The 15,760-nt window shown below is 51.5% G+C and overlaps 5 non-coding genes and 2 pseudogenes across 5 annotated transcripts; all 7 read left to right on the top strand.

Moving 5' to 3' along the window:
- The first annotated feature begins 5,239 nt into the window (after window positions 1-5,239).
- LOC144171203 (5S ribosomal RNA) lies at window positions 5,240-5,358 on the top strand (annotated as a pseudogene).
- A 535-nt stretch (window positions 5,359-5,893) lies between these two features.
- Window positions 5,894-6,012, top strand: LOC144171283 (5S ribosomal RNA). Its single transcript, XR_013322945.1, has one exon. It is a non-coding gene; the product is annotated as a 5S ribosomal RNA (ribosomal RNA).
- Window positions 6,013-12,173: 6,161 nt separating this feature from the next.
- LOC144171282 (5S ribosomal RNA) lies at window positions 12,174-12,292 on the top strand. The gene has a single exon (XR_013322944.1). It is a non-coding gene; the product is annotated as a 5S ribosomal RNA (ribosomal RNA).
- A 534-nt stretch (window positions 12,293-12,826) lies between these two features.
- LOC144171281 (5S ribosomal RNA) lies at window positions 12,827-12,945 on the top strand. Its single transcript, XR_013322943.1, has one exon. It is a non-coding gene; the product is annotated as a 5S ribosomal RNA (ribosomal RNA).
- A 534-nt stretch (window positions 12,946-13,479) lies between these two features.
- LOC144171280 (5S ribosomal RNA) lies at window positions 13,480-13,598 on the top strand. Its single transcript, XR_013322942.1, has one exon. It is a non-coding gene; the product is annotated as a 5S ribosomal RNA (ribosomal RNA).
- Window positions 13,599-14,132: 534 nt separating this feature from the next.
- On the top strand, window positions 14,133-14,251 carry LOC144171279 (5S ribosomal RNA). The gene has a single exon (XR_013322941.1). It is a non-coding gene; the product is annotated as a 5S ribosomal RNA (ribosomal RNA).
- Window positions 14,252-15,633: 1,382 nt separating this feature from the next.
- On the top strand, window positions 15,634-15,752 carry LOC144171199 (5S ribosomal RNA; annotated as a pseudogene).
- The last annotated feature ends 8 nt before the right edge of the window (window positions 15,753-15,760 follow it).

The following is a 15,760-nucleotide window of genomic DNA, read 5'->3' as shown; positions in this document are numbered from 1 at the left end:
TGTGACTGACTCGTCTTTCTATCTGCCCCTCGAAGGTCGTGAAAGCAGGCATTTCGCACTTCCGGAGCACCTGCGGCTAATGTGCGACAAACGGAAGCATTCCCCAACGTCTAGCCAGCGTGACCACAACGACTCAAGGCCACAATCGTTTCCAAAAGTGTTCCCCAAGTGCGCGCAGCAATGTTCGGCGACTTGAGGGCTTCGTGCGACGTCACGGGATCCCTAGGAGATGGAGTGATGTGTTGCGGCGGCCGCGTGTCCTGCCGAACAACAAATGAAATGGTAGAGATGCTGGTTGTTGGTGTGATGTGTTATAAAAAGGCACGTAAGGCTTTGATATTCGCCATCGGCCATACCATGCACTCGCCGACCGGTTCTCGTAGGGAGCGGTCGCGCGATGGCGAGCTCCGCAGGAGTACGAGGGAGCGGAGGCGCCGAACCGGTTTCGCCGCGGAGCGGGCCGCCCGCCGGCTATCGATTCCTGCTGCCCGCGCTGCCGGCGAACGAAGGGATGAAGGCCTGCGTTGTACTGCACGGAGATCTCGACGCACGGCCGTACCGCATCGAGGACTTTCGTGCACCCCTGGAGGAACTCGGCGTCATAAAGGCGGTGAGTGGTATAGGGCCCTACCAAATGAGCCACGTGTGGCTCGTGAAGTTGAGGTCGGCACAGGCGAAGGAGGCACTCGTGAGGAGCTCAGGACTCAAGGTAAAGGGACGCTATTGCGCAGTGATAGACCCTGCGAAGCAAGAAGTCACCTTAAAGCTGCATTGGGTCCCGTTCGACGACCCAAATGAAGCGGTTGTAAGGTTGTTACAGGATTTCGGAGAAGTGAAAGAAGTAAAGTTGGACGAGTGGAGGGTGCCAGGTTTCGATCTCCCCGACTCCACGACGCGAACTGTGCGTATGGTGCTGCACGAAGGGATCACGCCGGACGCCATCCCCGATCTGTTCGCGTACGGAGAAGGTTCGGTGTTGTGCGTGGTGCCGGGCCGCGCGCCTTTGTGCCTGCGTTGCAGGATGAAGGGGCATATCAGGCGCGACTGCCAGACCCCGCAGTGTGCAAAGTGCCGCGGGTTTGGGCACACTAGGCAGGACTGCGTGCGCACGTACGCGCGCGTAGCAGGCAACGGACGACCCAGCGGCACCACGAACAACCTGATGGACGAGGAGGAAGCAGATAACGCGGCGACCGCGACTTTGAGCGCGCCCGACAACGAGCGCAGCAGCGGCGGCGTTGCAGCACCGGCGGAGGCCACCGCAACAACGAACGACGATGGAGCCAAGATGGCCGCGCAAGCAGCTACGGTCGAGGGAGACGCCGAGGATGCCGGAAAGCATGGCGAAAAGGAGCAGGAGGGTGCGCCAGCAAATCCAATGCTGGAGGAGAGCGAGGATGTACAAGAAGAAGAGGTGAGACAGACGATAGAGGAGGAGAGCGACGGCGGGGGGGCCATGGATGTGTCGCAGGCCAGCGCAAAGCGTCCCCGCGAGAAGGGAGAGGAGGCTGTCGCGGCGCAAATGCTGCGGCGCTTAGAAAATGAATGGAAGACGGCGACGGGGAAGAAAGGGAAATACGTTCCTACCACGAGAACAGCGTCCCGCGATCGTGCGCACGCAGCAACAGGCGACGGCGCCGGTGAACAACCGCCGCCAAGCCAAAAGTGAGTCGTACTGGTTTCGGGTGGTCCATGGATGTGCGAGGGTGAACGATCTCTCCCGTGCTTGCGTTAGGAGTGTCGTCTTTGGGCGGCCCACTTCGAGTGGGAAAGCTCAATGTGCGTGGACTGAGCTGCAGGCGAAGACTATACCAGGTGCAGCGGCTGCTACACGAGAGAGAGCTGGACGTGGTCGCCATCCAAGAGACCAAGGTAGATAGCGAAAGTGGTACAGACTGCATGGTCGCCCCGTTCCGAGCGCGTTTCAATGTTTGTGTAAGCCACGCGGACGGAAACTCGGCTGGCTGCTGTTTATGCATTAAGAATGCGGCCGGTGTTGTAATTGAGAGTGTAGTGGCCTGTCAGAAAGGGAGATTTGTGGCGTGTGAGTTTTCGAGGGGCGCATGTAGCTTTCGTGTTGTGTGTGTATATGCCCCCAGGAAGGTCAAAGAGAGGTTTGAGTTTTTTCGGGACATTGAGCCCCTTATAGAGTGTGACAAACAAGTTATTCTGTTGGGGGATTTTAATTGTGTGTTGCAAACCGAAGATCGTCTAGGGGGGGTGAGGTGTAGGGATGCGAGCGCCGACTTCCTTACAGGAATAGTGGCGCGTTTGGATTTGGTTGACGCTGCCCACCTAGCCTGTGGAGGGAAAAGTAATCATTTTACCCATCTTTAGGGGGCAAGTCAAGCACGGCTTGACAGGATTTATGTGTCAACTGAGTTGGCAGTGCTGTGTGAAAATTATTGTGTAGAGCCTGTGTCCCTCAGCGATCACAGCTTAGTTATGGTCACGTTAGGACAAAAGAAAAAGAAAAAAATATGCTATGAGATGTGGAAATTTAATGCTAAATTGCTAGAGGATGAAGTGTTTGCTGAAGCAACCAAGGAAGCCATCGCGTCCCTTTTATCGCAGGACAGCAAGAGCAATGAGGAGAAGTGGGAATTTTTCAAACAATGCGTGAAAATGAAAGCCATTGAAAGGGGTGGTATAATCCAACATCAGGCACGTATGGAGGAAAAAAGCTTAAGAAAGCACTTAGAAAAACTACTCAGACAGGAAACAGATAAGTCTCAGACTTTCATAGAAGATGTTAGGGATATTAAGCTGAAATTGGAAGCAATCGACGAGCAGAAATACAGAGGCGCAGTAATCCGGGCGCGGTCGGAGAAACTGTTAGGTGGTGAAGCGCCCACAAAGCGAACCTTGTCGGATGAAAAGCTGTACGCGCGTAAAAATGAAATCTTGGAAATAGAATATAAAGGTGTGGTGCGGAGCGAGCAGGTTTCCATCCAGAATGCCTTCGAGGAACACTATGCTGAACTCTTCTCCCTTCAGGTCCCCCGCAAAAAGGGGTTTAATGAAGAATTCCTTTTATGCCTACCCAAACTTGAGTCTGTACAAACTGAATCGTTGGAACGTGAAATCACTGTCGCAGAAGTAATTAAGGCCATAGAGGATTTAAACCCAGGCAAGGCGCCTGGACCAGATGGTCTGACTGCCGTCTTTTATAAGGAATTTAAATATGAAATGGCTGTAGCTTTGCAGAAGTTGTATTCAGAAGCGTTGGAGAAGGGGGCATTGCCCATCTCATTTTCGAGAGCCCACACAATTTTGTTGCCAAAGAGTGAGGAGGAAGCGAAACTTAAAAGTGTGAATGGCTACAGGCCGATAACACTCACGAACGTTGATTATAAAATATTCATGAAGGTTCTTGCAAATAGGCTACAATCTGTGATTGGCGATCTTGTTGGAAATCACCAGACATGTGGTATCCGTGGCAGGTCGATATACACGAATATCCATGTCGCTAGAAGCATTTTAGAATACTGTGACAGTGAGTACCTCAGAGTAGCTATGCTACAAATAGACCTCTCGAAGGCTTTCGATCGAGTCCCCCACGAAGTTCTTTTCTCTATTTTAAAGTATGCGGGGCTTGGGTCGCTCCTTTGTAAAGGTGTGCGCATGGCGTACTTAAACTGCACGACCAGTTTAATAGTTAATGGCGAGCTGTCGAGGCGTATTGACGTTCGCTCATCTGTCAGACAGGGTTGCCCCATGTCTCCATTGTTATTTTCTCTATTCCTTGAACCCTTGTGTAGAAAGCTAATAGGTTGTGACAATGTTCAAGGTTTTCAGTTAATGTCTAGCGAGGTTCGCATACTCGCGTATGCAGATGACGTGGCCATTTTTGCCACAGACCAGGAAAGTGTCCGCAATGCTCTGCGCATCACGCAGAACTATTGCGATATGAGCGGGAGTGTGTTGAACAGAGACAAGTGTTTGGGATTGTGGCATGGGGAGTGGGATGACCCTCCCAGGGTGTTCGAAAACGTTCAGTGGGAAACCACCCCAGCGTTGTACCTAGGCGTACCATTGAATCGGTACAGAGAGAACACGACATTTTGGCGCGAAAAGGCGACAGTGGCGCGTTCTCAGACGGAACGATGGAACGGGAGAGACCTGTCAATTTTTGCACGCGCCACCGTTTGTAACGTTTTCCTGGCAGCAAAGATATGGTATGTGCTGCAGGCGTTGTTTTGTACACGAACGAACCTTCAGCTGTTTCACCGTGTGTTCCCCACCTTCGTGTGGAACTCCGGGTGGGAGCGAACGTCGAGAACGAACTTGTTTCGAACAGTAGGCAGTGGAGGACTGGGTCTAGGGCATCTCTTCTTGAGGCAGGTTGTTTCAAGGTTCATGTTCCTGAGAGATCAAAGAGACCCATTCCTCCGAACTTACATGCAGGTCATGTTGGCCGGCGACCTTCCGAGCTTTGTTGTGTCGTCGTGCGGGGCAATGTCGAGAGTGTCTTCACGGTACCTGCGCGAGGTTGTGTTGTCTTTTAATTTTTTGTTAAGCAGATTTTCTCTAGAGTATTTGAACAGTGTCAACAAAAGAGTTCTGTATAAAGATTTAGTGAGTGTTGTTTTTCCAGTTCCGTTGTATAGAAGTGTGTACGCTGGTGGCCCGGGCCAGAATGTGCTGAAACGGGTTAAGAGGATGTGGTTGCCACCGGGAGTGAAGACTTTCTTTTTTAACTTGCACACCGGAACACTACCAGTACTAGTGTGGATGCAGGAGAGAGGTATGCTCGTGCCATGGGGCACAGACTGCAGGCTGTGCAAGAGGCCGGAGACCGTAGAGCATGTGTTCATTGACTGTTGGGACGCTGTGTTCTATTGGGACGTCCTTCAGCGCACGCTGCAGAAGGACCTCCCAATAGACGCCTACGGAATCCGGTTTCTTCCAGTTGTAAGCAATGAATACCCGTATGATGCAATCATGCTCTTGGGGCTACACAGTATCTGGCGGTCACGCATGGCTGTCAGAAATAGCGACCCTAGGGCACGGTCTGTTCAAGAGTACTTTGTTGAAAGTGTGGCAAGAATACGTGAAGTTTTGGAGAGGGAAAAAAGTGACGAGGAAGTGTTGACCATGTTCAGTGAACTGGTTAAGATGAAAGTGCACTGGTTTTCCAGGTAATACCTGGTTCAGTGCGTGTTTTGTATAGTTTACGGTTCAGTACGTGTTTGTAAATAAGTTGTTTTGTTATGCTTTGTACGGCAATAAAGAAAAAAAAATCGGCCATACCATGCTGAATACGCCGGTTCTCGTCCGATCACCCAAGCTAAGAAGCATTGGGCTCGGTCAGTACTTGGGAGGGAGACCACCTGGGAACACCGAGTGCCGATGGCATCCTCTTTTGCTTTTTAAAACGTCCCTTATTAATTTGCGTTCAAAGAGTTGTTTCTCTTTTTTTTTTCCCCACCAAGTTTCGTTTGCACCCTGGCGGTGGCGGGGCGCGGAAGGACCACTAGATGATGCTTCGCCGCAGCGCAGCGGGCGAGTTATCCGATTTTCCACCCTTCGTTGGGCGCGGCGGATTACCTGTGACTGACTCGTCTTTCTATCTGCCCCTCGAAGGTCGTGAAAGCAGGCATTTCGCACTTCCGGAGCACCTGCGGCTAATGTGCGACAAACGGAAGCATTCCCCAACGTCTAGCCAGCGTGACCACAACGACTCAAGGCCACAATCGTTTCCAAAAGTGTTCCCCAAGTGCGCGCAGCAATGTTCGGCGACTTGAGGGCTTCGTGCGACGTCACGGGATCCCTAGGATATGGAGTGATGTGTTGCGGTGGCCGCGTGTCCTGCCGAACAACAGGTGAAATGGTAGAGGTGCTGGTTGTTGGTGTGATGTGTTATAAAAAGGCACGTAAGGCTTTGATATTCGCCATCGGCCATACCATGCTGAATACGCCGGTTCTCGTCCGATCACCGAAGCTAAGCAGCATTGGGCTCGGTCAGTACTTGGGAGGGAGACCACCTGGGAACACCGAGTGCCGATGGCATTCTCTTTTGCTTTTTAAAACGTCCCTTATTAATTTGCGTTCAAAGAGTTGTTTCTATTTTTTTTTCCCCACCAAGTTTCGTTTGCCCCCTTGGCGGTGGCGGGGCGCGGAAGGACCACTAGATGATGCTTCGCCGCAGCGCAGCGGGCGAGTTATCCGATTTTCCACCCTTCGTTGGGCGCGGCGGATTACCTGTGACTGATTCGTCTTTCTATCTGCCCCTCGAAGGTCGTGAAAGCAGGCATTTCGCACTTCCGGAGCACCTGCGGCTAATGTGCGACAAACGGAAGCATTCCCCAACGTCTAGCCAGCGTGACCACAACGACTCAAGGCCACAATCGTTTCCAAAAGTGTTCCCCAAGTGCGCGCAGCAATGTTCGGCGACTTGAGGGCTTCGTGCGACGTCACGGGATCCCTAGGATATGGAGTGATGTGTTGCGGCGGCCGCGTGTCCTGCCGAACAACAGGTGAAATGGTAAAGATGCTGGTTGTTGGTGTGATGTGTTATAAAAAGGCACGTAAGGCTTTGATATTCGCCATCGGCCATACCATGCTGAATACGCCGGTTCTCGTCCGATCACCGAAGCTAAGGGAGATTCTGCTTCCGGCCGCTGCGCAGTGCGGACGCAGGATGGCGAGCTCCGTTCAAGGGGCGGCTTTGGCGGGCACATCGGCCCGCGGTACCAGGTCTTCTGTTTTTGACAACTCTGCAAACCAGGAATATCAAGTTATTCTGCCTCATTTGCCATCCGGACCATCTGTTCTGAACACCATTTTTCTGCACGCGGACGTGAAAGCCAGGCCATACAAGGTGGAAGATTTCCGTGACCCGCTGGTGCGTCTGAATTTGCTGCCCGAGGTTGTGGCCTTGGGCGCATATCAGATGAACCACCTGTGGGCCGTGACGTTCAAGGATGCCGAGGGAGCTGCGAAGCTGGTTGCCGCCTCCGAACTTCAAGTGAAGGGGCGGAAGTGCCTTATCATCGATCCGCGGAGCCAGGACGTACGCCTAAAGCTGCACTGGGTGCTCCACAACGTCCCAGACGACGAAGTGCGAGGCGCCCTGTCGCTTTACGGGAAGGTCACCGAAGTGACCCGTGACCGCTGGCGTGTGCCGGGCTGCACTTCGCAGCTCTCGACGACACGCCTGGTCACCCTACGACTGAAGTCAGACGTCACCGTAGACGACATCCCGCATCAGCTACGCATCGCCGGTGAGCAGGCCCTTGTCGTGGTGCCCGGACGGGTACCGCTTTGTTTGCGCTGCCACCGGAGTGGCCACATTCGGCGGGAGTGCCGCATCCCACGGTGCGGGCGTTGCCGCCGCTTCGGCCACAGCGAGAGCGAGTGCGTCCGCACTTACGCGAACGTTGCCGGACCAGGGGATGACGACCACAGGGCCGAGTACGTGATGGACGCCGAAGACGCGGAGAGCGCTTCGAAGGGCAAGGACGAGGACGTGGTGAAGGAGGCAACGCCCCCTGAACCTGCAGCCGCCGTGGCACCGAGCGCCGAACCACCCGCCGAAGGTGGCACTCCCACCGAATCCCCGGACGTGCAGGGCAACCAAATCCCCACGGACAGTTCAGGCTTGGCCGAAGCACCACTCTCGGCGTCGGAGGGAGATAAAAGCAAGGAAGAAGAAGAGGTGGAGATGGCAGGTGTTCTTTCTGGTTCTGCAAAGCGTGCAAGGGATGCTGTCGAAGAAAAACAGGCCAGCACCGTCGAGCCGAGCGGTGACGAGCCGCCGGCGAAAGCTCCGACGCATGCTCGACGGGCATCGGTTAAAGTGAAGCCGAACATCAACGCGGAGCGGCCCAGGAAGCCACCGGACACTTAACGTGAAGCCCCTTTTGCGTCCCTGCAATGTCAATAAGGCGCAGTGATGTTCTCCGTGCAGTGCAGCGCAACGAGCAGCCGTCTCCGGGGAGTGTTGAGCAGCTGCTATGGACAAGAGCACGGCAACATACTTGGGATATCCGCCGTCGCTACACTGGAGGCTAGGGTTCGTTGAGCTGGTCTTTGTTTTTTATGCTCTTGGTGTGCTTTAATTCGACGTAATGGCTACTTTAAATAGGCCACTTCGCATTTCTACATTAAACGTAAGAGGGCTTGGGGCCAGGCGCAAGCAATATCAGCTGCGAAGGATTATGGATGACAAAGAAATAGATATAATGGCCATTCAAGAAACAAAAATTGAAAGCGAAGGCAGCACCGAGGGCATGATAAGGCCCTTTAGTGGGCGTTACAGCGTCTGCGTGAGTCATTCTGTGGGAACCTCTGGGGGGTGTTGTATTTTGGTTAGAAATTCAGTTGGTATTCGCGTACGATCAGTTATTTCGAGCGAAACTGGCAGGCTTGTGTGTTGTGATTTCAACTACTGTGGAGTAGATTTTCGTGCAGTGTGTATCTATGCACCAAATGTTGCAAGGGACAGGACGGTTTTTTTCGAAGGGTTGTCTGAATATTTAAAGAAGCAAGAAAGAGTAATTTTATTGGGCGACTTCAATTGTGTGTTAGAACGAAGAGACAGAAATGTGTCGCCGCGAACAATTGATCAGAGTGCAAGGGTCTTGACAGAAGTTCTTGAAGACTGCGAACTAGCCGATGTAGCACACTGTGCGGTTAACAGAAGTGCTTTAAAATTCACGCACTTTCAGGGCACGAGCCATGCGCGGCTGGATCGTGCATACGTATCTTTCGAGCTCGCTGCGGCGTGCAAGAACTACGTGGTCGATAGTGTCTCTTTTAGTGACCACTGCCTGGTTTCATTTTTGTTGGGGGAAAGGAGGGAGGATTGTAAGAAGTTCAGCTGGGAACTTTGGAAATTTAATGTAAAATTATTACAAGACACCACATTCACGGATAGAGTACAGGAAATTGCGGAAAAACAAACAAACGACGAAATCAGCAGCTGGCGGGAAAGGTGGAAGGTATTCAAACAGGAATGCAAAATGGTAGCGATGGAGAGGGGGACAGTGCTTAAACGGCAAGAGAGGGAAGTGGAAAACCAACTCAGAAATAATCTGCAACACATGTTAAAACTCGAAAGCGAAATGCCGGGGGCATTTAAAGAAGATATCAGAACCATTAAAAATAAGCTAGAAGCCATCGATATAGAAAGATATCGGGGAGCGACCGTGAGGGCGAGGGCCGAGGTGTTTTGAGCCGGCGAAGCGCCAACAAAGCGAGCGATAAAAGACGAAGCTCGGTACGCGAGAGGAAATGGTATCGAGGAAATATACTGGCGAGGCGCGCTTACCAGTGACAAAGAGAACATAAAAAGTGCGTTTCAAGAACATTACACAGATTTGTTTAGCCCCACCGTTCCAAAAACAGACGAGTTCAAGCGAGACTTTCTTCCAGCCATGCCAAGATTGGGAGACGATGTGAGGGAGGAGTTAGAACGACCGATATCGCTTGGCGAAATTCAGACGGCAATATCGGAGTTAAAAGTAGGTAAGTCGCCAGGACCTGACGGGCTTGGTGCGGATTTTTATAAAAGGTTCTCGGATATAGTAACTCCGTTTTTATTTATGGTCTTTCGCGAGGCGTACGAGTCCAAGGTACTTCCGCCGTCGTTTGGTCGCACACACACCGTCCTCATACCCAAATCGGAAGACCGTGTTAAACTTCAGTCGGTTTCTGGGTACCGGCCGATTACATTGGCCAATGTAGATTATAAAATCCTTATGAAGATCTTAGCGCAACGAGTGCAGAGTGTTATAACAAGTGTAGTAGGGCCGCATCAGACCTGTGGTATAAAGGGGAAAAGTATAGTAACAAATGTTCATGTTGCGCGCAGTGTGCTGGAGTGTTGTGATATGTTTTTTAAAAGGGTCGCTATGCTTCAGATTGATTTCGAAAAAGCGTTCGACCGAGTGTGCCATGATATTCTTTTTTGTATTTTGGAGCATATAAATGTTGGTGATGTGATCATACAGGGAGTGCGTATGGCGTACTCACAGTGCTGCACGCGACTTATAATCAACAAGAATGTCACCGGAAGTATTCCTGTACTGTCTTCTGTGCGACAAGGATGTCCAGCATCTCCTCTTCTGTTTTCAATTTATTTGGAACCCTTTTGTTTAAGAATAATTAATGACAGTGGAGTACGTGGTTTTCAGTTACACACATGCGAGGTGAAGTTACTAACATACGCGGATGATGTGGTGGTTTTTTGTGAAGACGAGGAGAGTGTAAGCGCAGCCATATCGATAACAAGGGAGTTTTGTAGTCTTACTAACAGCTGTGTTAATTGGGCCAAGTGTGCGGGTTTTTTTCACGGGGAGTGGGGGTCAACACCATCTGTAATTGAAAACGTGTCTTGGTCGCGTACACCAGCGCGTTATCTCGGAGTTCCGCTGGATCGCTATCAGGATAGCGGCGAGTACTGGGAATCCGAGACGGCGAAGCTGCGCGAAAAAACAACCAAGTGGGGCGGTCGCGCATTGTCTGTTTTCGCACGAGCCATGGTATGCAACCTTTTTCTTTTGGCAAAGCTGTGGTATGTGCTGCAGGTGCTTCATTGTTCACGAGTCCACGTGCAGCGAATGCACAGAGTATTCGCAGTCTTTATCTGGTCATCGGTGTGGGAGCGTTCCAGTCGGAGTAACCTTTTTCGCCGAGTAAGGCATGGGGGTGTTGGCCTGTGTCATGTATTTGTTCGCCAGCTTGTAAACCGGTTTATGTTTCTGCGTGATACACGTGATCCATTTCTTCGCACTTTAATGCAGATTACATTAGTAGATGCCTTGCCTATGTATATTGTTTCTTCTGTAGGTGATAGATGTGGTGCCGTGAAAGGCTATATGAAGGAAGTGGTTGAGTCTTTTCGTTTTCTTACTGTGAGATTTTCAGTATTTACCCACTGTTTCGAGAAAAACCCTTACAAATAATTTGAGGGAGATGCTGTTCCCCGTACCACGTTATCGTGAAATGTTTAGTTCTGGTCCTGGGCAGGATGTGTTATCCCGCGTGAAAAAAATGGCAGTCCCAGCATGCGTGAAAACTTTCTTTTTCAAGTTACATACAGGAACACTGCCAGTTAAAACATGGATGGAGGAGAAGGGGCTGTTTATTGGTTGGTCAAACATGTGTACGCTGTGTGCGAAAGCCGAAACAGTGGAACATGTTTTCACGGAGTGCTGGGACGCCGTATTTTTTTGGGACGTCTTACAGAGAACTTTAAAAAAAGACCTGCCCATTTCAGCGCATGGCATTCGGTTCCTTCCGGTTGAGCGCGAAGATGAAGTCCCGTATGATATGATAATGGCGCTAGGGTTACATGCCATTTGGAGGTCCAGAATGGCTGTGAGACATGCGGACCCGAATGCGCTCACTGTAAGCAAGTATTTTTCTCAAAATGTCACGCTTTTGTATGAAGTGTACAAGTTACAGGACTCCGAACTTGAATGGCTTCCTGTTTTGGAAGAGTTGTGTACTTTTGATGTTTATTTTAAGTCCTTCCGTCAGCCAAAGTTTGGCAGGCGGTTTTTAATTTATCCGTGACTTGTATTACATGTGTGCAAAAGGTAATAAAAAAAAAATCACCCAAGCTAAGCAGCATTGGGCTCGGTCAGTACTTGGGAGGGAGACCACCTGGGAACACCGAGTGCCGATGGCATCCTCTTTTGCTTTTTAAAACGTCCCTTATTAATTTGCGTTCAGAGAGTTGTTTCTGTTTTTTTTTTCCCCACCAAGTTTCGTCTGCCCCCTGGCGGTGGCGGGGCGCGGAAGGACCACTAGATGATGCTTCGCCGCAGCGCAGCGGGCGAGTTATCCGATTTTCCACCCTTCGTTGGGCGCGGCGGATTACCTGTGACTGACTCGTCTTTCTATCTGCCCCTCGAAGGTCGTGAAAGCAGGCATTTCGCAATTCCGGAGCACCTGCGGCTAATGTGCGACAAACGGAAGCATTCCCCAACGTCTAGCCAGCGTGACCACAACGACTCAAGGCCACAATCGTTTCCAAAAGTGTTCCCCAAGTGCGCGCAGCATTGTTCGGCGACTTGAGGGCTTCGTGCGACGTCACGGGATCCCTAGGATATGGAGTGATGTGTTGCGGCGGCCGCGTGTCCTGCCGAACAACAGGTGAAATGGTAGAGATGCTGGTTGTTGGTGTGATGTGTTATAAAAAGGCACGTAAGGCTTTGATATTCGCCATCGGCCATACCATGCTGAATACGCCGGTTCTCGTCCGATCACCGAAGCTAAGCAGCATTGGGCTCGGTCAGTACTTGGGAGGGAGACCACCTGGGAACACCGAGTGCCGATGGCATCCTCTTTTGCTTTTTAAAACGTCCCTTATTAATTTGCGTTCAAAGAGTTGTTTCTATTTTTTTCCCCACCAAGTTTCGTTTGCCCCCTGGCGGTAGCGGGGCGCGGAAGGACCACTAGATGATGCTTCGCCGCAGCGCAGCGGGCGAGTTATCCGATTTTGCACCCTTCGTTGGGCGCGGCGGATTACCTGTGACTGACTCGTCTTTCTATCTGCCCCTCGAAGGTCGTGAAAGCAGGCATTTCGCACTTCCGGAGCACCTGCGGCTAATGTGCGACAAACGGAAGCATTCCCCAACGTCTAGCCAGCGTGACCACAACGACTCAAGGCCACAATCGTTTCCAAAAGTGTTCCCCAAGTGCGCGCAGCAATGTTCGGCAACTTGAGGGCTTCGTGCGACGTCACGGGATCCCTACAGGATATGGAGTGATGTGTTGCGGCGGCCGCGTGTCCTGCCGAACAACAGGTGAAATGGTAGAGATGCTGGTTGTTGGTGTGATGTGTTATAAAAAGGCACGTAAGGCTTTGATATTCGCCATCGGCCATACCATGCTGAATACGCCGGTTCTCGTCCGATCACCGAAGCTAAGCAGCATTGGGCTCGGTCAGTACTTGGGAGGGAGACCACCTGGGAACACCGAGTGCCGATGGCATCCTCTTTTGCTTTTTAAAACGTCCCTTATTAATTTGCGTTCAGAGAGTTGTTTCTATTTTTTTTTCCCCACCAAGTTTCGTTTGCCCCCTGGCGGTGGCGGGGCGCGGAATGACCACTAGATGATGCTTCGCCGCAGCGCAGCGGGCGAGTTATCCGATTTTCCACCCTTCGTTGGGCGCGGCGGATTACCTGTGACTGACTCGTCTTTCTATCTGCCCCTCGAAGGTCGTGAAAGCAGGCATTTCGCACTTCCGGAGCACCTGCGGCTAATGTGCGACAAACGGAAGCATTCCCCAACGTCTAGCCAGCGTGACCACAACGACTCAAGGCCACAATCGTTTCCAAAAGTGTTCCCCAAGTGCGCGCAGCAATGTTCGGCGACTTGAGGGCTTCGTGCGACGTCACGGGATGCCTAGGATATGGAGTGATGTGTTGCGGCGGCCGCGTGTCCTGCCGAACAACAGGTGAAATGGTAGAGATGCTGGTTGTTGGTGTGATGTGTTATAAAAAGGCACGTAAGGCTTTGATATTCGCCATCGGCCATACCATGCTGAATACGCCGGTTCTCGTCCGATCACCGAAGCTAAGCAGCATTGGGCTCGGTCAGTACTTGGGAGGGAGACCACCTGGGAACACCGAGTGCCGATGGCATCCTCTTTTGCTTTTTAAAACGTCCCTTATTAATTTGCGTTCAAAGAGTTGTTTCTATTTTTTTTTCCCCACCAAGTTTCGTTTGCCCCCTGGCGGTGGCGGGGCGCGGAAGGACCACTAGATGATGCTTCGCCGCAGCGCAGCGGGCGAGTTATCCGATTTTCCACCCTTCGTTGGGCGCGGCGGATTACCTGTGACTGACTCGTCTTTCTATCTGCCCCTCGAAGGTCGTGAAAGCAGGCATTTCGCACTTCCGGAGCACCTGAGGCTAATGTGCGACAAACGGAAGCATTCCCCAACGTCTAGCCAGCGTGACCACAACGACTCAAGGCCACAATCGTTTCCAAAAGTGTTCCCCAAGTGCGCGCAGCAATGTTCGGCGACTTGAGGGCTTCGTGCGACGTCACGGGATGCCTAGGATATGGAGTGATGTGTTGCGGCGGTCGCGTGTCCTGCCGAACAACAGGTGAAATGGTAGAGATGCTGGTTGTTGGTGTGATGTGTTATAAAAAGGCACGTAAGGCTTTGATATTCGCCATCGGCCATACCATGCTGAATACGCCGGTTCTCGTCCGATCACCGAAGCTAAGCAGCATTGGGCTCGGTCAGTACTTGGGAGGGAGACCACCTGGGAACACCGAGTGCCGATGGCATCCTCTTTTGCTTTTTAAAACGTCCCTTATTAATTTGCGTTCAAAGAGTTGTTTCTATTTTTTTTTCCCCACCAAGTTCCGTTTGCCCCCTGGCGGCGGCGGGGCGCGGAAGGACCACTAGATGATGCTTCGCCGCAGCGCAGCGGGCGAGTTATCCGATTTTCCACCCTTCGTTGGGCGCGGCGGATTACCTGTGACTGACTCGTCTTTCTATCTGCCCCTCGAAGGTCGTGAAAGCAGGCATTTCGCACTTCCGGAGCACCTGCGGCTAATGTGCGACAAACGGAAGCATTCCCCAACGTCTAGCCAGCGTGACCACAACGACTCAAGGCCACAATCGTTTCCAAAAGTGTTCCCCAAGTGCGCGCAGCAATGTTCGGCGACTTGAGGGCTTCGTGCGACGTCACGGGATCCCTAGGATATGGAGTGATGTGTTGCGGCGGCCGCGTGTCCTGCCGAACAACAGGTGAAATGGTAGAGATGCTGGTTGTTGGTGTGATGTGTTATAAAAAGGCACGTAAGGCTTTGATATTCGCCATCAGGGATCAAAATGACCCATTCCTACGCACTTACATGCAGGTCATGTTGGCTGGCGAACTCCCCAACTTTGTTGTATCATCGTGTGTGGGAATTTCGAGAGTGTCGTCGCGTTATCTGCGGGAGGTTGTGTTGTCTTTTAATTTTTTAGCATGTCGGTTTTCATTAGAGTATTTAAGCAGTGTTAGTAGAAGAGTGCTGTATAAAGATTTAGTGAGTGTTGTTTTTCCTATACCTTTGTATAGAAGTGTGTACGCAGGCCGCCCCGGCCAGAATGTTCTAAAACGCGTTAAAAAGATGTGGTTACCGCCGGGAGTAAACACTTTCTTTTTTAACCTACACTCCGGCACGCTACCGGTACTAGTGTGGATGCAGCAGAAAGGTATGCTCGTGCCATGGGGCACAGACTGCAGGTTGTGCAAGAAGCCGGAGACCGTAGAGCATGTGTTTATTGACTGTTGGGACGCTGTGTTTTATTGGGACGTCCTTCAGCGCACGCTGCAGAAGGACCTCCCAATAGACGCCCACGGGATCCGGTTTCTTCCAGTTGTAAATAACGAATACCCATACGACGCGATCATGCTCTTGGGGCTGCATAGTATCTGGCGGAGCCGTATGGCTGTCAGAAACAGCGACCCAAGGGCCCGGTCTGTTCAAGAGTACTTTGTCGAAAGTGTGTCAAGAATACGTGAAGTGATGGAAAAGGAAAAAGTGGACGAGGAAGTGTTGTCATTGTTCAGTGAACTGATTAAGATGAAAGTGCACTGGTTCTACAGGTAATACCTGGTTCAGTTAGTGTTTGTATAGTTTTATTTTGTTATGCTTTGTATGGCAATAAAGAAAAAAAAATCGGCCATACCATGCTGAATACGCCGGTTCTCGTCCGATCACCCAAGCTAAGCAGCATTGGGCTCGGTCAGTACTTGGGAGGGAGACCACCTGGGAACACCGAGTGCCGATGGCATCCTCTTT

This window comes from Haemaphysalis longicornis, unplaced genomic scaffold, assembly GCF_048455015.1.
Source record: "Haemaphysalis longicornis isolate Haplotype H1 unplaced genomic scaffold, Haemaphysalis longicornis Haplotype H1 scaffold_2, whole genome shotgun sequence".
Lineage (NCBI taxonomy): Eukaryota > Metazoa > Arthropoda > Arachnida > Ixodida > Ixodidae > Haemaphysalis > Haemaphysalis longicornis.
The sequence above is the reverse complement of the archived record's forward strand: the minus strand, read 5'-3'. Positions and strand labels throughout refer to the sequence as shown.